At 46.8% G+C, this 17,902-nt stretch overlaps 1 protein-coding gene across 1 annotated transcript in view; it reads left to right on the top strand.

Annotated features, from left to right (window-relative positions):
* Window positions 1-17,902, top strand: part of Grik4 (glutamate ionotropic receptor kainate type subunit 4) — a 430,298-nt gene that overhangs the window by 152,902 nt on the left and 259,494 nt on the right.

The raw sequence follows: 17,902 nt of genomic DNA, 5'->3' as shown, positions 1-17,902 counted from the left end.
CACGGGCTGTGTGGAGGACTGAGGAGTGGAGAAGGTTTTCCTTGTTGTTCTTCAGACACAAGATGGTGACAACCAGAGGCTGAGGCTTAAGTTCCTCCCGGGGAGCAGGGAGCTGACAGGTCCCACAGGGGAATCCCTGGAGAGCAGGCACACTTGTGTGTTTAGCATGTGACCCCCCATCTGGCGTTGACCTTGCCCATTTGGCACTACTGATCCTTTGTTCTTGTCTACCAGGGTCTGCCCTCACTGGTTAACGTGAGTTTCTCAGGGTGCCAGGAACCTTTCTCATTTAGCGCCTTATCCATGGGGTACTGTCTGTTGACTCTGGACCATGATTTGCAACCTTCTTAAAAAAAAAAAAAATCTGGCCAAAGTCAGGTGATGGTGCATGCTTTTAAAGCCACACCTTCAGTCTCTGTGAGTTCAAAGCTATCCTGGGCTACCTAGTGAATTCTAAGCCACCCAGGCTTACACAAAGAAACCCTGTCTCAAACAATCAAACAAACAAACAAACAAACGACAAAAATCTGGCCAGCTTATTTTTTCTAATCCTTGGGTAAACTGTCATTCCCTGTAGGTCTGTGCTTCCCAACTTTGTCATGCTGCAACCCTTTAATACATTTTCTCATGCTGTGGTGACGTCCAACCATAAAATTATTTTTGTTGTTACTCCATGGCTGTGATTTTGCTACTGTTATGAATCATGATGTAAATATTGGTGGTTTCCGTTAGTCTTTGGGGTTTCAACCAACAGGGTGAGAAGCACTGCTGTAGATAAACATTCCTGCCTGGTTTGATCCCCATACTGGACTCTCAGAGTGAAAAGTAGGTGGTCTCTTTCCTGATAAAACCCAGCTCCACATCCCCCACAGGGCTGTATAGAGCGTACTCTTAATTTTGGTCCCTACCTCTTACTCTGTCTGCTTCCGGCTCTCACAACATGCCACACTTTCATATCTCTGTCTTCATACCCAGGAGGGTGTGTCCCAAGTATCTGCCTGGTGGATCCTTGCTAATCCAGTGCCTGCAACACCAAGCTCCCTGTGAGGTGTTCCCTGACAACGTCCACTGCTTCTCCTTGTACGCAGCCTTCCTCTTTATCAGCCTTGTGCAATCCTTTCCGGTGGCACCTTTGCCTTGGTACTTAAACCCACTGTGCTCCTTTGAGGACAATTGATTATTGCAGAGTAGAAGTTTCCTAAATTGACGAATAAACAAATGAACTAAAGCTCAACTATAATGTTAGTAATAGGCACGGACTTCCTTTTTTTTTAAAATTAGTTACCGTCATTTGTGTATATGTGTGATATGGAGAGATTTCACAATAGAGTCACTTTTCTACTTCCACGGCATATATCTTTACCCACTGAGCCATCTTGCCCACCCCCACTCCCTATAGTCCCTATTATTAACCCACGATAGAGATAATATTGGCTTAGGGGAGAGATGATGAAGAGGTGAGATCTGGTTGAAGTTAAGCTGACTGGTCTTGGTAGTAAGACAAGGTATGAAGAATGAAGAATTTAAGAATGACCAGCCAGGTAGCCATGGATAATGGATATTGCTTATGGAGATACAAAGAAGTATCTGAGGAGCAACCATGGAGTCTAATAAATGGGCGTAAGATATTATATTGCAGAGAAGCAGTCTCAAATGGAGATAGGAACAAAGGAGCTGTTTGGGGGTACAAATGGCATTCAGAACCACGGGGCTAGACAGCCTCCAAGTGGGAAGATGTGTGGAAAATATAAATATAGTGAAAGACCAAGCACCTAGAAAGACCAGGCAGCCTAGATGATTGCTCAAAACAAAAATAATGAAGGGTTCTAGGGCCATTACTCAAAACAGACATAGTCTAATGAATACATAATGATATTCAGGACCAACTCAGACACAATGACTTGTTTTGTTTTTCAAGATAGGCTTTCTCGGTGTAACAGTTCTGGTTGTCCTTTGTAGACCAGGCTGGCCTTGAACTCAGAGATCTGCTGGTTTCTCCCTCCCAAGTGTTGGGAGTAAAGGTATGTACCACCACACAGCTCAGACAAGACATCTTGACCAGCAGGGAAAAGCAGAAGGCTGTGAATTTTGTGTCTGGGGGCAGGGGGCATATTGATTAACCATGATCAGATAGCCATGAGAGAGTAGGGATACTTTGAAAAGATGGACTCTTACTATGTTCTAGATAAAGCAAGCATTAGCTCTTGAGTGTTCCTCTGCGAAGCTAGGCAGTTATCTCTTGTGAAGAGTTGGAAGATCCTCAAAGGATAAGACACGAACACGGTCTTGTAAATTAACACAGAACTTTTCCAGTCCATTAACACTTTCTGGCAAGCCCTCTTTGTTTCTCTCTTGGGAAGAAATCAAAGCCAGGCAAATGCCGCACACATTTGATTTCACGATGGCTGATTGGGTTTCTTGCTCATTCAGACTCAATACCTCTCTGGCTGAATCTCTGCCAGTCAAGGTTAAGGAAAAAAAAAAAAATAGAAAGTATAGCATTTGATCACTGATCTCTAAAAGCTTGAGGAGACATTTTAAATTCATATGAAAAGTTGAATGACCGTGAAGACAAATCTAATAGTTTTAATAAGGGGAAATAGACTTAAGGGCTCAATGAATGGTACTGACAGGGTAAGGGACAAGGGCCTAGAAGGAGGATGGCTCTCCCTCTCTGCATCTGAGTGGTCAGGGGAAGCTCTTCTGTGCCTGTCTGATGTGGTGGTTTATCAAAGAGCAACAGAGTTCCAGTAAAGGAAGAATGGCATCAGGTGGAATGGAGCCGGCTCAGATTTTGCAGGAAGATGGCATTTAGATCTGCTGCCATCTGTCGGGCAGTATGGGAAGGAGCCTGACTCACAGCCATAACGAATCAGTGATACCAAGGAGAAACTGGTTCTCTTATTATTATTTTTTTCTCTTCTTCTGCTCCTTCCTCATCTCTCTTTCTGACAATTCTCAGTGGAGGGCAGGATCTGAGTTCACTTCAGTGGAAAGATCTTGGCTATATCAGTTCACTTTTAACTCTCGGTTTACCTTTGTCGTGAGTCACATTGCACCTGCATCTGTAGACGATTCTGGAGACCATGGGGGATAGTCTATGTGAAGCACCGGAAGAGCAAATGCATGGTAGTATCTTCAAAAATTCTATTTTCATGATACCCATATCAGAACCGACTCAAGTCTTGCTCCCATGCCTTAGACTTTAGGTCTAAGTCTCTATTCATGTTCTTCCCTTTGCACGGAACCTGTGATTCTGCTCATTCCAGAGCAGATACTATTGCTACCTAAGCCACGAAGGCTCTGATGAACTCAGCTCTTGTACAACTTCCTGCATCGCTTTAACTCCGTGTCTTAGATCACGTGTATCGTTATTTAAGTGTTTATAACATCTTTCCTACAAGACTGAGAACTTTGTTCCGGCTGGGCTCATGACCTTGTAATAGCCGTGTTCCCGCTGTAGGCTAGGCCCCCTCAGCTGAGAGCATCAACACTGCTGTCTTTATAGTCATGAACTTGCCTGTCGTTCTCCATCATGTGTACTAATACATGCAGTCACGTGGAGGATCCAACAGCCCCACGTTCCTGCTGTCGGCTTTGGGAGGCATCTCCATATTTCTGCTTTTGAGTTACCTTGCCCGTGATATCTTCTTATCAGGCACATATTTGTAGACATTTGTATTTTGTGAGCATGCACCACCTGGGAAATGGAGCGGGTGATCCAAAAGTCTGCCGATCACTGGGAACATCTAGTTTGGGGTGTTCTGTCGTCTAGGGATAACACATAAAGCAAATCATCCGTCCCGAAATTACAGGACTGTTTTATTATCGTTTCCTTACTTGGCTTTCTATTCTCGAAACCCTCTGTAACAATTCATCAAGGACGCGCGACTCACCTGTCTATTGACATAACGCACTTCTGGTGATGGATCCGACGTGCTGTGTTTTGAATTGTTGCCAGGCTATTACAGTAATGATACCTTACATTTGTGTAAGGATTAGTAATTTGTAAAAAGCCTTTATGTGCGTTATTACTTTAATCTGCACTGCAAAACTAAGCAGCATGTCTCATTGTTCTGTTGGAGAAATGAACAAATCAAAGTTTAGGACAATGAAATTTCTCCAGGCTCTCCAAGCCACAAAGGGGTCACAACCATGGCTTTTTGCTCCTGGGTTTCAGAGGTTCTCATTTTGCCATACACCTTTATTGAGTCTCTCATTCTTATTTTGTCTGGACTGGAAGGATAGCTCAATTGGTAAAGTGTTTCCCTTTGCAAGCATGAGAACCCAAATTTTGTCTCCAGAAGCTGGGTACAAACTTTACCAAGCATGGTGGTGAACAATTGTGATCTTTGTGCTGGGGAGCAGAGACAAGAAGATCCCTGGGACTCACTGGTCAACCACACTGGCCCCATGGGTGACACCCAGGCATATGGGAGGCTCGGACTCAAAAGAAGTGCATACATTTCTCTGGATGACACCTGAAGTTGTTCTCTGGTCTCCATGTGTATATGCATGTGTATACCTCTGTGTGTGTGTGTGTGTGCACATGTACACATATACATACAGATATAGACACATGCATCTGAATACGCATGGGTATGGACACATATACTCTTTCTCATATACACACACTAAAAAGAAGGGTGTTTTAAAATATACTTTAAATCTTCCAGCAGATTATTTTCAACTGGCTGGTGAAGCTTCACCCAGTTTGTATATTTTATTGGATTTTTAAATTTTGAACAGAATGGTCACATTAAATTCCTCTTTCTTCTATCACCTCTGCCCTCTGGATCACCTGTGGGTCTGCTTCCGTTGTTCCCTACTTCCCTCCCCCTGTTCCCCTGCCCCCCTTGAGTTGGTCACCCAGTTCTAGCTTTGAATGTGCCTGGTGTTTCTGAAAAAACCTGAATGCTGAGTATTTAACAGGCGATAGATGCTATAGTCTTTCTCAGGAGAGGCATAGCTCGTTGCCAGCTACATAGAAAAAAAAAAATCTTAATCCAATTAAAAGCTGAACCAAGTCCAAGCCAGGTTTTGTCTTGATAAAGCGTTAGTTTGGGTTCTTGTCTTTCTAACCAGTACTAATTGAGAGCCAGAAGAGCTTACTATGATTCCTTCTATGGAAGGCCTTGAATTCTACTTTTTTTTTTCATACAAGACTGCTTAAATAAGCCAAATAACTCACGTTCTCTGCTTTCTATTTTTAAAATATTGTATTCTTTTTTTTTCCAGTGTAGACTTTCCACCTGTGATTTGTGAGTTTCGCCTTCTACAGTATTTAGCCTCACAGCTCTGTAACTGACCTGGAGAAGTCAGTGGATGATAATCAGGGGACCTTCCAAGTCCACTCTTCTAACTCTGTCCTGTTCAAAGACTAAGAGGAACTCTCGTGGCTTCTTTGTCCCCCTCCACCAATCCAATGGACAAAACCTGACTTCTCAGATCATTGTGTGTCTAGAAGTGACTGAGCCCGGATGACAGGCTACTCTAGAACATTCTAGAACATCTTCCCTTCGGCAACTAGGTCTTCCCAGATCCTTTCTGTTCCATCAAGACATTGGATGATGCATCTCATCCAGTCTTTCAGTTGTTCTCAGTGGAAGTATTGATCCAGGACAAGCTCTCCCACCCTACCTGGATGTCAGGCATTTATTGTTAACACAAGAGAGTCACAGGATTACAAGGGCAGTTCTTAGCTAGGGGTCTTAGTAGGTGGCCCAGCCAACTAGAGGCAAAGTACTTAAGGCTTTCCCCAGTCTCTGCCCAACCAGGAAAGAGGCAGGGAAATGCATGGGAGTGGAACAGGAGCCTGGAGGAAGGCATTCATTAGGCTGAGGAATGAGTGCTCCACAAACTCAGGAGGCCTTGATACTCCATCAGGCTTCTAATGATTTTGTCAGAGTGTTAATCCCCCGGGTGAGCGGCAGCATTTTGATATCAGCAAACAGATTGTGTTTCAGCCCAGATAACCCAATATGGAGTCTTGCATGCGAGTCGAAAATAATTCATCACGTTTTAATGGGATTGAGAGAGGCCAGTCAAGGATGATTTATGTTGAAAACAGGGTGATAGGACTCCAAGCAGGAGTGTGACATGAGGGACAGGCCCCTGTGTGTGCCCAAAAGAAGTGTGTTTATGTACGCAGTGTGAAAGGGAGCCACCACGTGCATGGCGTTGCAGGGCCATGCTCTTTTGTCACCGACTCGATCCTGAATGGCCAGTTTGGATCAGGTTCTGGGAACACGAGATAAAGAGGATGTCAGTCCTACTCTTCAACCCTCCCCTGCCGATAGTGGCTGAAAAGTTGATCACATTGAAGAGCAGCAGCGCTAGGGTGAAGGGAGGCTCCACCATACTGGAAGCAGGAGGCAGGGATCAGGAGAGCAAGCACATCTCATCCAGATGGGTCGGGGCAGAGGGCTTTCCAAGAAAAGGAATTGCTTGAGGAAATGAACTTGCTGCAACATGCGTATATGCACACACCTCACATGCATACATGGCATACAACACACAAACATATACACACCACACCACACACACACACACACACGACACACACTACATACAAACACACACCACACCACACACATACACACCACACGCACACACACAACATACAAAAACACATCTCCCCTCACTACACATACACCTATATCACACACAAACACACACACACATCCTCCCCCCCCCCACCGACCCAGAAGACTGGAATACCAGGAGTTTGCATGGCCTGACCTCTACTTGGCTTCTGTTTCTCTCATCTTGAACCTATTCTGCAAATGTGAAATGACGTGAACATGAAATTTCAAAATTTTCTTTGAAATTCATGCTGGAGTTTAAGGCATTAAGACATCTGTGGTGTTTAGAGACAGAGGTGGTTATAAGATCGGTGTGCCTGTGACTAAATCTTGTGACTATCAGAAGAGTGAGACACACTGGCTCCCTGTGTTGCACCAGGAGACGCTTCTGTTTCACTTTAAGGTATTGACAGTAAGAAGGTTGTCACCAGGTGGGACCCCTCAACCTTGTACCAGAACAGTGCACATATAACTCTTGCCTTTACAAATCACCCAGATGGATAGATTGCCTTTTTCCTCATGTGTAGAGTTCAGACTTAAGTGTGTGTGTGTGTGTGGGGGGATGTATGTGTGTGTGTGGGGGATGTATGTGTGTGTGGGGGATGTATGTGTGTGTGTGGGGGATGTATGTGTGTGTGTGGGGGGGATGTATGTGTGTGTGTGTGGGGGATGTATGTGTGTGTGAGGGGGGATGTATGTGTGTGTGTGGGGGGATGTATGTGTGTGGGGGATGTATGTGTGTGTGTGGGGGATGTATGTGTGTGTGTGGGGGGATGTATGTGTGTGGGGGATGTGTGTGTGTGGGGGGGATGTATGTGTGTGTGTGGGGGATGTATGTGTGTGTGTGTTGGGGGATGTATGTGTGTGTGTGTGGGGGGATGTATGTGTGTGTGTGGGGGGGATGTATGTGTGTGTGGGGGGGATATATGTGTGTGTGAGGGGGGATGTATGTGTGTGTGTGGGGGGGATGTATGTGTGTGTGGGGGGTATCTTACAGTAGAAAGGGGACCGTGAGAGAAGGAAAATTTTAAATAGAGGAAGGGAGGAAAAGAGACAAAAGAATAAATATGACATGAAATCCAGACTATTTGAGGAGAAGGAAGAGAACTAACAAGAGAGGATTGGGGGAGGGGAGGGCCGTGGGGGGAGGGAAGTGAATAACAATAAAGTATAAAGAGGCGCACATATGAAAATGCTCTAATGGAACTCATTGAGCTAACTTAAAGCTAATTAAAAAAAAAAACAAAATAAAATAAATGACCTGGACCGTGGCATTATTATTAGCAACAGAAAACAGACTAAGAAAATGTGGAACCTGGGTTTCCTTCCTGAGATAGGGACCCCACTGCTCACAGCCTGGGAGCTGCCTAGAGTTTCTGTAGCTGGCCAGATGCTTTTAGCCTGCTCAGTGTCTCAGTGTGCATGGCCTGACCACACCTGCTCTCCTTCCTCCCTCACCTTCCCCTGCACCCTCCTCCACCTGCTGTTCCACGCCTTGATTTCCTGGCTTTACACAGGCAGTCTCTGCTTCGGAGGACAGAGAGTCAGCATTCCCCTGCCTCATAACTTTCATCCTGATACCCTACTTTCTGTGACATCATCACCTGATGCTAGTCTAACCTTTGCTCAAGACTCAGGTCGTATGTGACTCCTTTCTAGAAACTTCTGTGATGCCCAAAGACAAGGAGAATCATTTTCCCTCTGAGCTACCTACTAACCCACCACTCAGTTAATGTGTGTCAAGTGTCTACAGCAGTTTTCTATGTCTGAAGGCGGCCGCTCTCTCTGCTCAGCAAAGGAGCCTCCTTAAAGGCACAGAGATGTGTTCATCTTCGAAATCTCCATTGCAGCTCACAGGTATCTTGGTTGTTTCTTTTACTCGATATATATTTATTGATTAGATAAATAAATGAGTATTGAATGGGCTTTCCAAGGGTTTTGCTGTAGGTGTCTCTTCTTATAATTAAAGTTCTTTTTAAAAAGTCAATTTCAGGCACGAAGACGACGTAAATGTTATGTGAGGTTTGAGAGGGAGTGTAAAAGTGACTTACGAGTGGATAGGTGGGTCTGGAGAGATGGCTCAGCAGCTAAGAGCACTGACTGCTCTTCCAGAAGACCTGGGTTCAAATCCCAGCATCCACTTGGCAGCTGACAAATGTCAGCAATTCCAAGACAATTCCTCATAGAGACACACATGCAGACATAATATCAATGTACGTAAAATAATAAATTAATTAGAAAAAAATGTGTGTAGGATGTTCATGTAGACAGAGAAATGCTGCTCTTTCTGCCACCAAATGTACAGGAGCCCTGGTCCTCAGGAAGAATTATTCTCCCAGCATGTGAGTGATGGGTGATATTCAAGGAGTCTTGATATCTCTGAGGGATTGGTTTCTGGCCCCCCTCAGATACCAAAATCTCCACATGTTCAAGCAGTATATAGAAAACGACATATTTGCATATAACCTACACGTGTCTTCTTGTATACTCTAAGCCATCTCTAGATTATGTATAATCCAAATACAATGTAAATACTGTGTAAATAGATGCCACACCTCATTGTTTAGGAAATGATGATAAGAAAAAAGCCTGTGCATATTTGGTTGAGAGGTAGCTACAGTCTATTGTCAGTCCCATCTGTGGAGGGCAGAGCACACGGATACAGAAAGTAAAGACAAAATAAGAATGTTCATGCCTATAACAGGAAAGATGACTTAGCATTAAAAGGCTGAATTTAGTTCCCAGGACCCGTGTGATTCACCAATGCCTGGAACTCTTATTCCAAGGGGATCTGATACCTCTGGCCTCATGGGTATCTGCACTTATGAGTGCACACTAATGCTCTCTCTCTCTCTCTCTCTCTCTCTCTCTCTCTGTCACGCATGTATACACTCATACATATACACATACATACACACATACACACAATTTTTAAAAAGTAAAAAAAAAATAAATCTTAAGAAAACACTTGAGAGTTGGTTGAGATATTTATAGAAGACCTAGGGCCTTCTCTAGGATACACACACACACACACACACACACACACACACACACACGTGGGTATTGTCTACCTATGATGTTCTGCATCTCATGTTTGAAAGAGTCTTTTTGTTTGCCCCAGTTAGCTTTGCCAGCCTCATACTCTTGCAGTGTCCTTCAGCCACGCCTCACAAGGCTCAACCTTGGCTCTCTGGTTTCCGGCTCTCATCAGCAGAGCCAACTGGATGTAGCAGGAACCTTTCTGTACCTGTCCCTTATTGCCAGAGTAAGGCAGAAGGTGAGCAGCCTGGTAGACAGAGTCAAAGCTCCACAAACCATGGGGCTTAAACATTCAGGAACAACAGTTCTGTGTGAAGAAGAAGATCATGGTCAGAGAAGCCTGGACAGGCCCCGACAGGCCCCAACAGGCCCCGACAGGTCATTGCTCTCGAACGGGACAATGCATGGAGACCTGTGGCTTTTGCTTTCCAGTGGCTTTGCAGCATCAGCTATGTGTCTTGTCCCCTAAATTCCCCACCGGCCTAGATTTAACTTTCTCTTATTTTAGTTTCAGGCCATTTCTTCTGGTAATGGTGTCCCAAGCTGCCTGAAATAATTCTCGCCCTTCTTTTATGCGGCTCTGTCTCATGTATTTATGGGAAGTTATCATTTCCTCACGGGCCTCGGTTCTCTGGGTTGTACATATTATGTCCCTTTAACCTCCCTTTTATAGGTCAAGCCTTCTAATTCCTTTAATCATTTTTATTACCTTCTTTTGTGTTCAGCCTCCTTCTTTGCCTTCTTTTAAGATCAATAAGGCCAGCTTCACAATGTGTTTCAAGAATGATCCAAATAGGGGGCAGTTCAGGGTCCCTGTTATGGACACTCGGCCTCTTCCCCTAATGATGCTTTTGTGAGAGTCTCTTGCTACCTTGACCTCTACTGTTCCCTTGCAATCGCCCTGAGCTTCTTCTTTGCATGGGAAGGTGGGGAATGCTTTTCTTCTTAGTGGTCCAATCCTCAGGCTTAGAAAAAGGCACAGGAGACACTGAGAGCTCAGAAACAAAGGCTCAGAAGATTCTAGATAGAAGGATGCCTAAGATATGCCAGGCATCATTTGAGACAGAGTTCAGTGAATTATTGCTCCTCCTTTCAGTTAAGGAAGCCACGGCTCGAATAGTTAAATAACTTTCTCCAGAAAGATAACTAATAAATGGCACAGGAGGGGTTTGATCCCAGGCTGTGAGATGACCCCAAAACATCTTTCCTTTCCACTCTCTGCAGCCTTCTTTGAGGTAGGGAGGAGAGTCTTTTGGCAAGACCTGCTGAGCTTCGCACAGTGGGCAGGTGAAGCCGTTCAAGCTTCCCTCCTCCCCATAGAGCTCAGATCCAGGGAACCAGTAGCTTTCTTCTTACATGGCCTGGCCTGCAAAATAATTTCCCATGCTTTGATACAAACACTTTTCCCTTTAACCTGTTTGAACTCAGCTTTTTTTTTTCCTGGCTTGTGAGTTGTGGGGCTTGTGTGCCTACAAATCCCATCAGTGGCCTGAAAGAGGTTTATTTAGGCTTACAGTTTGAATGGGCCCTGCTCCTGAGCAGGAGAGAGTTTCTAGTGTAAGCATGTTCCCACCTGTTACCGTGCCCCAACCCTTTCTTTGTTTGTTTGTTTGTTTGTTTGTTTTTTGAGACAGGGTTTCTCTGTGTAGTCCTGGCTGGCCTGGAACTCACTCTGTAGACCAGGCTGGCCTTGAACTCAGAAATCCGCCTGCCTCTGCCTCCCAAGTGCTGGGATTAAAGGCGTGCGCCACCACCGCCCGGCTCCCCAACCCTTTCTTACCCACTCTCTATCAGGGATAAAGTGAGGGCACTTTCCTGTGAAGCATACATGTGTAGTTGGTTTCATGATAACAAAGTCCCCCATCCTCCTTCTTTCTTTCTGTGCGAGCGGTGTAGTGGCACGGGGCCAGGATTTGACAGCTGAGCCATTAAATAAAGTAGAATGGCCAGGTTTCAGTGGTAATGGCTTGATTAGCTGGCTGTCTTTGCTGCCTCTCAGGGGAGGGCGGCATCTACCACTGTCCTGTTGTCTTCTGTCCTACCCTGGCACAAATACCAAGAAATCCCCGTCAGAAAATGCCAGGGGAGGACTTGGTTTGCCCACAGGAGCTGTGACAGCATCAGAGACACTCAGCGGGAGGCCAGAGAGTGGCTGGCCCACCAGCTGTGGGAAAGGATTTCCAAACTTTGCTTCTCACGATCACCCTCCTTCACACCAGGGTACCAGTTGTAGCCATTGTACTGATTGTACTGGTCTTTGCATGGATGCTGGATGAATGAGATGAATGAGATGAATGAGAGATGGAGCTGTGTCCACAGGGTGGACCCAAGGGCCTTGGAGAGAGAAATAGCTTTTGAGAGAGGTGTAGTTAGGGTTGAGTTTAAGACTTAACCAGATGAACCAGAAGGCTGTTCTGGTTCTGGGGAAGGACAAGGAGGTGAATCTGGAGAGGAAGCCAGACCACACTTCGTGTGGGCCACAACAAGGAACCTGAGCCTTATTTCAGAATAGCAGGCAGTTAGCTGTTAAAGAGGGGCTTCCAGGAAAGAGGGTGCCTCAGCAATTTTTACATTAGATCTATCCGCCATGGTAAAATGGAGGTCCCATTTGAGGGGATAGAACTTTAGACAGAGAACAATTAAGAAGCTTTTTTGGGGGACTGGGGGGGTGTGAGGCTGGACAGATGGCTCAGCTGTTAAAGGCTAGGCTCACAACTAAAAAAATATAAGAAGCTTTTGGGGTAGCCCATCAATCCACCCACCCACTCATCCACCCACTGATAGCTTCAATAAATGTTTGTTGAGTGAGCTGTAACATGTGGTGGGAATTTCCTTGGTCACAGAAATATGTAAGAAAGCCTCTGACCTCCAGTGCCGACAGAGGAGAGCCTTGGAGCAGGTGGGAGAAGGGAGAGGAGCTGGAGGGTCCTCTGGCTCTCACAATAGTAGGCTTGGGTCATTGTACTGACAGGGAGTCCAATCCCTGTTGGATGATCCAGAGTCTGGGTTGTCCCGTCTCTGCCCCAGTGTTCCCATGCATTTCTGTGCTCTCTGGAGCTGCCTCTGGCTGCTGGAGAAACTCTCCACTGACGTGGTCAGTGAGCGGAGCACTACAGGTGAGTGTAGCTCTGATGACTGCCATAGCTTCCCATGGATGTTTCAACCAGGCAGTGGCAGGCTGCTGATGGAGAGGCCTGGAGCAGGAGGCAGTTTCTGGGCTGTAAGAGAGTTGGGCATCATCAGCAAGAAGAAGCTTCAGTACAGCCTCAAGGAATGGGGAACAGTGGCCACAAGCCAAGCCACCTTGCTGCTTCCACTTTTCATGTACTGTGACCTCCTGGGTTCCTTCCCCCTTCCTCCGAGTCCTCATCTATAAAATGAAATCAGACCAGCTCAGTGGTCCGAACTCATTTCTAGCGGTTAAATGTTTTGTTCAAATAAAAATCACAGGAGGAACTCTCACCTCTAAAAAGTTGAGCATCTCTGGGGAAGGCAGAGCATCTGGGACTTGCCGACTGGGCTCCACTGTCTACCTTACCGCTCTGTTCCCGGCTGTGGCTAATGGGGCTTCGGGTACCAGAAGTAGAGATGACATCTTAGGTTGCATGCATCTGTGGATGTGGGATCAGGCACTGCCTCCCACTGTTCCACCCGCCAAAGCCCTTAGCACTTCCATCCTTCTAGAGTCTAATTAAAACCCCGGCCCTTTAATTTGTTTCCCTTTGAAAGAGAAAAGAGAGAAACAGCAACACGGGCCATAAAACACTGCAGCCTGTGACTTGTCTCCATTAGCTCCTGCAGTTCTGGCTCCTTCCAGGTTTCCATCCTCCTGGCTTCATCATGGGAACTCCATTATTGCCTCTTCCCCTTCAGAGCATTTAAGAAGATATTTTTAAAAAAAATATTCAGAGCCTCAGCTGAAGCCAGGCCTGGTGCTTTCTCAGTTTAAGGCCGATGTGTCCAATGGTCACACTCCAAAGGAAGGACATCAAGATACTCCATGACTCAGTCTGGGGGCTCCGAGGCTCGAGAATGTGATCCAGGTTCACGCTCCTAAGCCAGGCTAGTTCCTAGCTGTGTGCACTGCTTCTGACTTCCCCTCCTTGCCCTAGGTGAGGCGTCGTATGTGGTCCAAGGGCGGTCAGCAACTTCTAGCAGGCATGTAGACGACTTTCTGAGGTTGTCACCTACAAAGTTCGGATTCCAGAGCTGAGTGACAGAGTTAGGATAAGAATCTCATCACATCTTAAGCAAGTGTTTGCTTTTGTGTAAGACTGCATTCGTAGCTATCCTCGGCTGCCTGTGGCCATGGATTTCAGGTTGAGCATACCTTTGAGAGCCAAATGGCCCTGATTATGGCTCCTCGTGGAGCCATTCTGCCATCTTTATTCCATTATTCCAGCCTTCCGTGGCGCCAATCTGTCTCACCACACAGTTCTGACCCCACCTCTGACCTATGTCACCCAGTTCTCTTTTTGGCGGGCCTTCTGTGGTTCGCTGAGGGACTTTTTAGAAGATGTACATCGGACCCAGGTTCTGGGGAGAGTCTCTGTAATCCCTGGGGAGTCTGGGAGAAGCTTCTTTGCATACCTAGGCATCTGCTGTTCAGTGGCAAGGGCACTCGAGGCCATGCTTGTTAGAACTTTCATTTATGCAGAAGAGAGAGACAGGTCAATCTATGGGGTCTGGTCACCCAGCTTGGAAAGCCATCGGTGGCAGGAGGCGGGGACAGCTAGGCTGTCACTGCCTTGTTAGCTTGGCGGGAAGCTCTGAGTTGAAGTGAACCAAGCTGTAGGAGGCTGACATCCTCGTGACCCCGGTGAGTGGCAGTGTCATTAGCAGGGTAAACTGGCTGTATGCCAGGCTGTATGTTGCAGAGGCCTGGCAGATTGGCGAATGGAGCCAGCACATGAGCTCCAGGGGTCTAGCATTTGGAGGTAACAGGATCAACATAGATTCCAAAGACCTCATACCACTCACAGAGATCCTTTCTGTGGTCTAGAAGAAGCAGAGTCTGGGACTCTCACAAGCCTCTCCTGAGGAAATAGGGGCCTTTTCTCTTACCTAGTGGAGGGATCTGGGTTGTTTGTCTTGGCAAAATGGGGCAGGGGCTCTGGGAGTGCCTCAGACTTGTCTTAGAAGTGACAATGGAGCTAACTAGCACTAATTGACTGTTGATGCTGCAGGCTAATGAACCCTGGGAGTGCAGACAGAACAGAGGAAGCTCTGCAGGCGCCAAGGCAGCTGAGGACATGCAGGCCAAAGCATGTCTGCCCCAGTGGCAGCCAAGACCTCGTGTCATGCACCCGCAGTACTGAAGAATGGTGGGAGACCTAGAGTGTCAGGCTGAAAAGAGGACCCCGACTAAGGAGCTCCAGTCCACTCGGTTTACAGGGGGAGGAAATGGAGACCCAGGAAGGATGGAAATGCACTTGTTTAATACCACAAAGGTGGTTGATGTTGGAGTCAAGGTTGGTGGTGCAAGGAAAGCCAATGTCTGGCTGGTGTGTGGTAACCTATGTGAAGGTCCATCTTGGCTTGACATTTTTTAGGACCTAGTGACAGGTATCCCAGTGTGTTTCAGTCAAAGTGACCAGAAAGGAACTGCTCTCCTTGTGCCTGGATTCTCAGGACAGGTGGGGTCTGGTGACCTTTTGAGCAAGATTGTTGTGGCGAGAAATGTCCTGGGAGAATCAGCGGTGGAGGAAGGAGACTTAAAGCTGATATCACACGAGGTCCATGGTCGGGTTGTGGAGGTTGGAGAGGTGACTTGGAGACTGTGTCTGCCTTGGAGTACAGGTACATTCTGGGGAACAGTGGGCGCTAACGCAGATGGAGGCAGTGGCTTCCAAGATGTGTGATTTATGGAGAGAACAGATGCTGGGAAAGGCCTGAAAGAGGGTCCAGGGTCTGGTCACAGCAGGGGTGGCGGGTAAGGGCAGGCAAGGGAAAGCAGGGGCTGACAACAACTTCCATCTCACAGTGCCAATCCAGACTCTGCCCCTCGTACTATCTTGTCCCTTGCCTTCCCCACTCCTAGTTGTCAGAAGCCTTTAGACAGCTTGAGGTCCAGCTCCATTACTTTAAAGACCATACGAGGAGGTAGGCTTGTGATAAGATGGCCCCACATCTGGCACCCTGAGGCCAGATTCTCGCACACTGTCATCGCTGCCATACCCCATCAACGTCCTCTTCTCTTCCAAAACTACTTCCCTTTGCCTGCCCGATGGCCCCACCATCTTGCCTTGTGGTTTAGCACAGATCAAGCAGCCAGTCTGTTGTTGAAGAAAGGATTGTTAGAGCCCTGGGGGAGCTGTGGTGATTGCTGGAACAGTGACGGACAGCCTGAGGTAGCATCTCATTTCTGATCATGACACCTGTAGCCAACGCGTGTGGGCTACTGAAGTGGATTCTTCCCTTTTAACGTTTGCACAGCAGAACCACAGAGTACTCATGGGAAGGAGACAGTGGCACAGTCCCTGAACATTGGTCTCTGCATGCTCTCTGGGTGTATGGTTTATATTAGTTCTGTGTCTGAATTTGAGATTCTGTATCTTTTCTGAGAAGGGCTGGTCCAAAATGATCTCCGTGGAGGGTCTCAGCTCCTCCCTGTCCCTTCTCAGACCTGTCTCTACCCCTTCCCTGATCCCCTCTTGTCCAAATCCACAGTCTCTTTCTTTCATGTTCCAGAAACTAGGGGTGGGGTCGGGTGGTTTGGCTCTCCATGGTCCGCCGTGAACTCTAGTCTAAGTCTGTAGTTAAGATGATCCCCTCCCTGTCATACAAAATGAGAGGCAGTCGGTTCTAGAAAGACTGCCTGCCTGCCTGTGGGGCAACCCCAGTCCCCTACTGGTTCTCACACCTTAGATTTCCTGTTGCCATGACACTATCACGAGACCAGCTGCTTCAGTCCATTACAGCTGTATGTGATCTTCTCTGACCAGGTTACCTAAGGCAGATCAGGCGCCAGATACGGCGAGTGGAGAAAGGAAACATGGATAGTCCCAGCACGCAAATTTATCATCTCCTTTTATCCCTCTAAGTCCTACCTAGGACGTGTTTATAAGCTGAGAAAATGGGGTGTGCAGAGGCAGCCCAGTTAGGGGCTTTTTAAAATCAGTGTTGGCCAATAGCACTTTCTGTCATGGTAGAAATGTCTGCTTCAGGCAGTATTGGCCCCCACACAGCCATGCAGCATTGAATGCAGAGGGTACAGTCTAGCTGACTTTTTAACTGTATTTTGACTTGCTTTAAAAAGTCACCTGTGCCTAGTGGCCACCTCCGTGGACAGCACACTATTTCCTAGTAACCAAATCTATATTTCAAGCCAAGTCTTCCGAATCAGAGCCTGGCTCTTCCCTCTGCTCCCCGGGAAGGCTATGGAATGTTACAAAGGGAGGTAGGTGGCTTGAGCTGGTGACACTTCAGAGAGTTGTGTCGGAGGTGATGGTGTGTAGCACCCAGTGTCGCATCTCAAATTCTGGTCTTCATTAGCCAGTTTTCAAGTCCTCCAACATGTCTGATACCTTCCCCTTCGAGGGTTCCTAGATTGGTGACCACCTATAAATCCCGCCTCTTCTCTGTTTCCCTTGAGATGTTTTCCCTAAAGACTTCAAGCCCTCTGAAATATTGTTATTATAAACTTCCTGCAGACTTGGAACACATCTCTCGTTATTGTCAGTATTTCAGTGATGTCTGTGTCCCGTCTCCGTCCTGCAGGTGAGTGATGACATGTTCTGTTTCCTCTCCCTGGTGGGGATGGGATGAGATGGTTTAAGAGACTGTGCTTGTAACACCAGAGTCTGGAATGACATTCGGAAAGCTGTAGGACTTCCACAGAAGGCTGTTTCATAACGGAGCGGCTGAAGTTAGAATCGTGCAGTCTCTGTTCAGGTTTCGGAGTTTCTGCCCACACGAGGTCTGTAGCCAAGGGCAAAATGCAAAGCTGTTTGAGACCCAATTTGTTCACCTGTCAAGCGTTAAGACTGTACTTTTGTGTTCTCACGAGGACTGATAATGGTTGTAGACATCTTTGCACTGTCACGGATACTCATTACATGATAGCATTTCTTACATCACTTCTCCTGATGTGCAATTGGCTTATTCTTCTCTGGACTGTGGTCCTCTCAGTGGGGGTGGGGCGCTGTATCACCGATGCACTCCACTGTGCTTACACAGCATCCTGAATATAGCGGATTCCTGGGAATGTAGTAGATTTATTGTTTGCTGGGTAACTCTGGCCCCAGCTCAGGAGATACAGTGGAATGAGACCTAACCCG

The sequence above is a fragment of the Arvicanthis niloticus genome, chromosome 26, assembly GCF_011762505.2.
Source record: "Arvicanthis niloticus isolate mArvNil1 chromosome 26, mArvNil1.pat.X, whole genome shotgun sequence".
Lineage (NCBI taxonomy): Eukaryota > Metazoa > Chordata > Mammalia > Rodentia > Muridae > Arvicanthis > Arvicanthis niloticus.
Note: the sequence above shows the minus strand (reverse complement) of the source record. Positions and strands in the feature narration are given on the sequence as shown.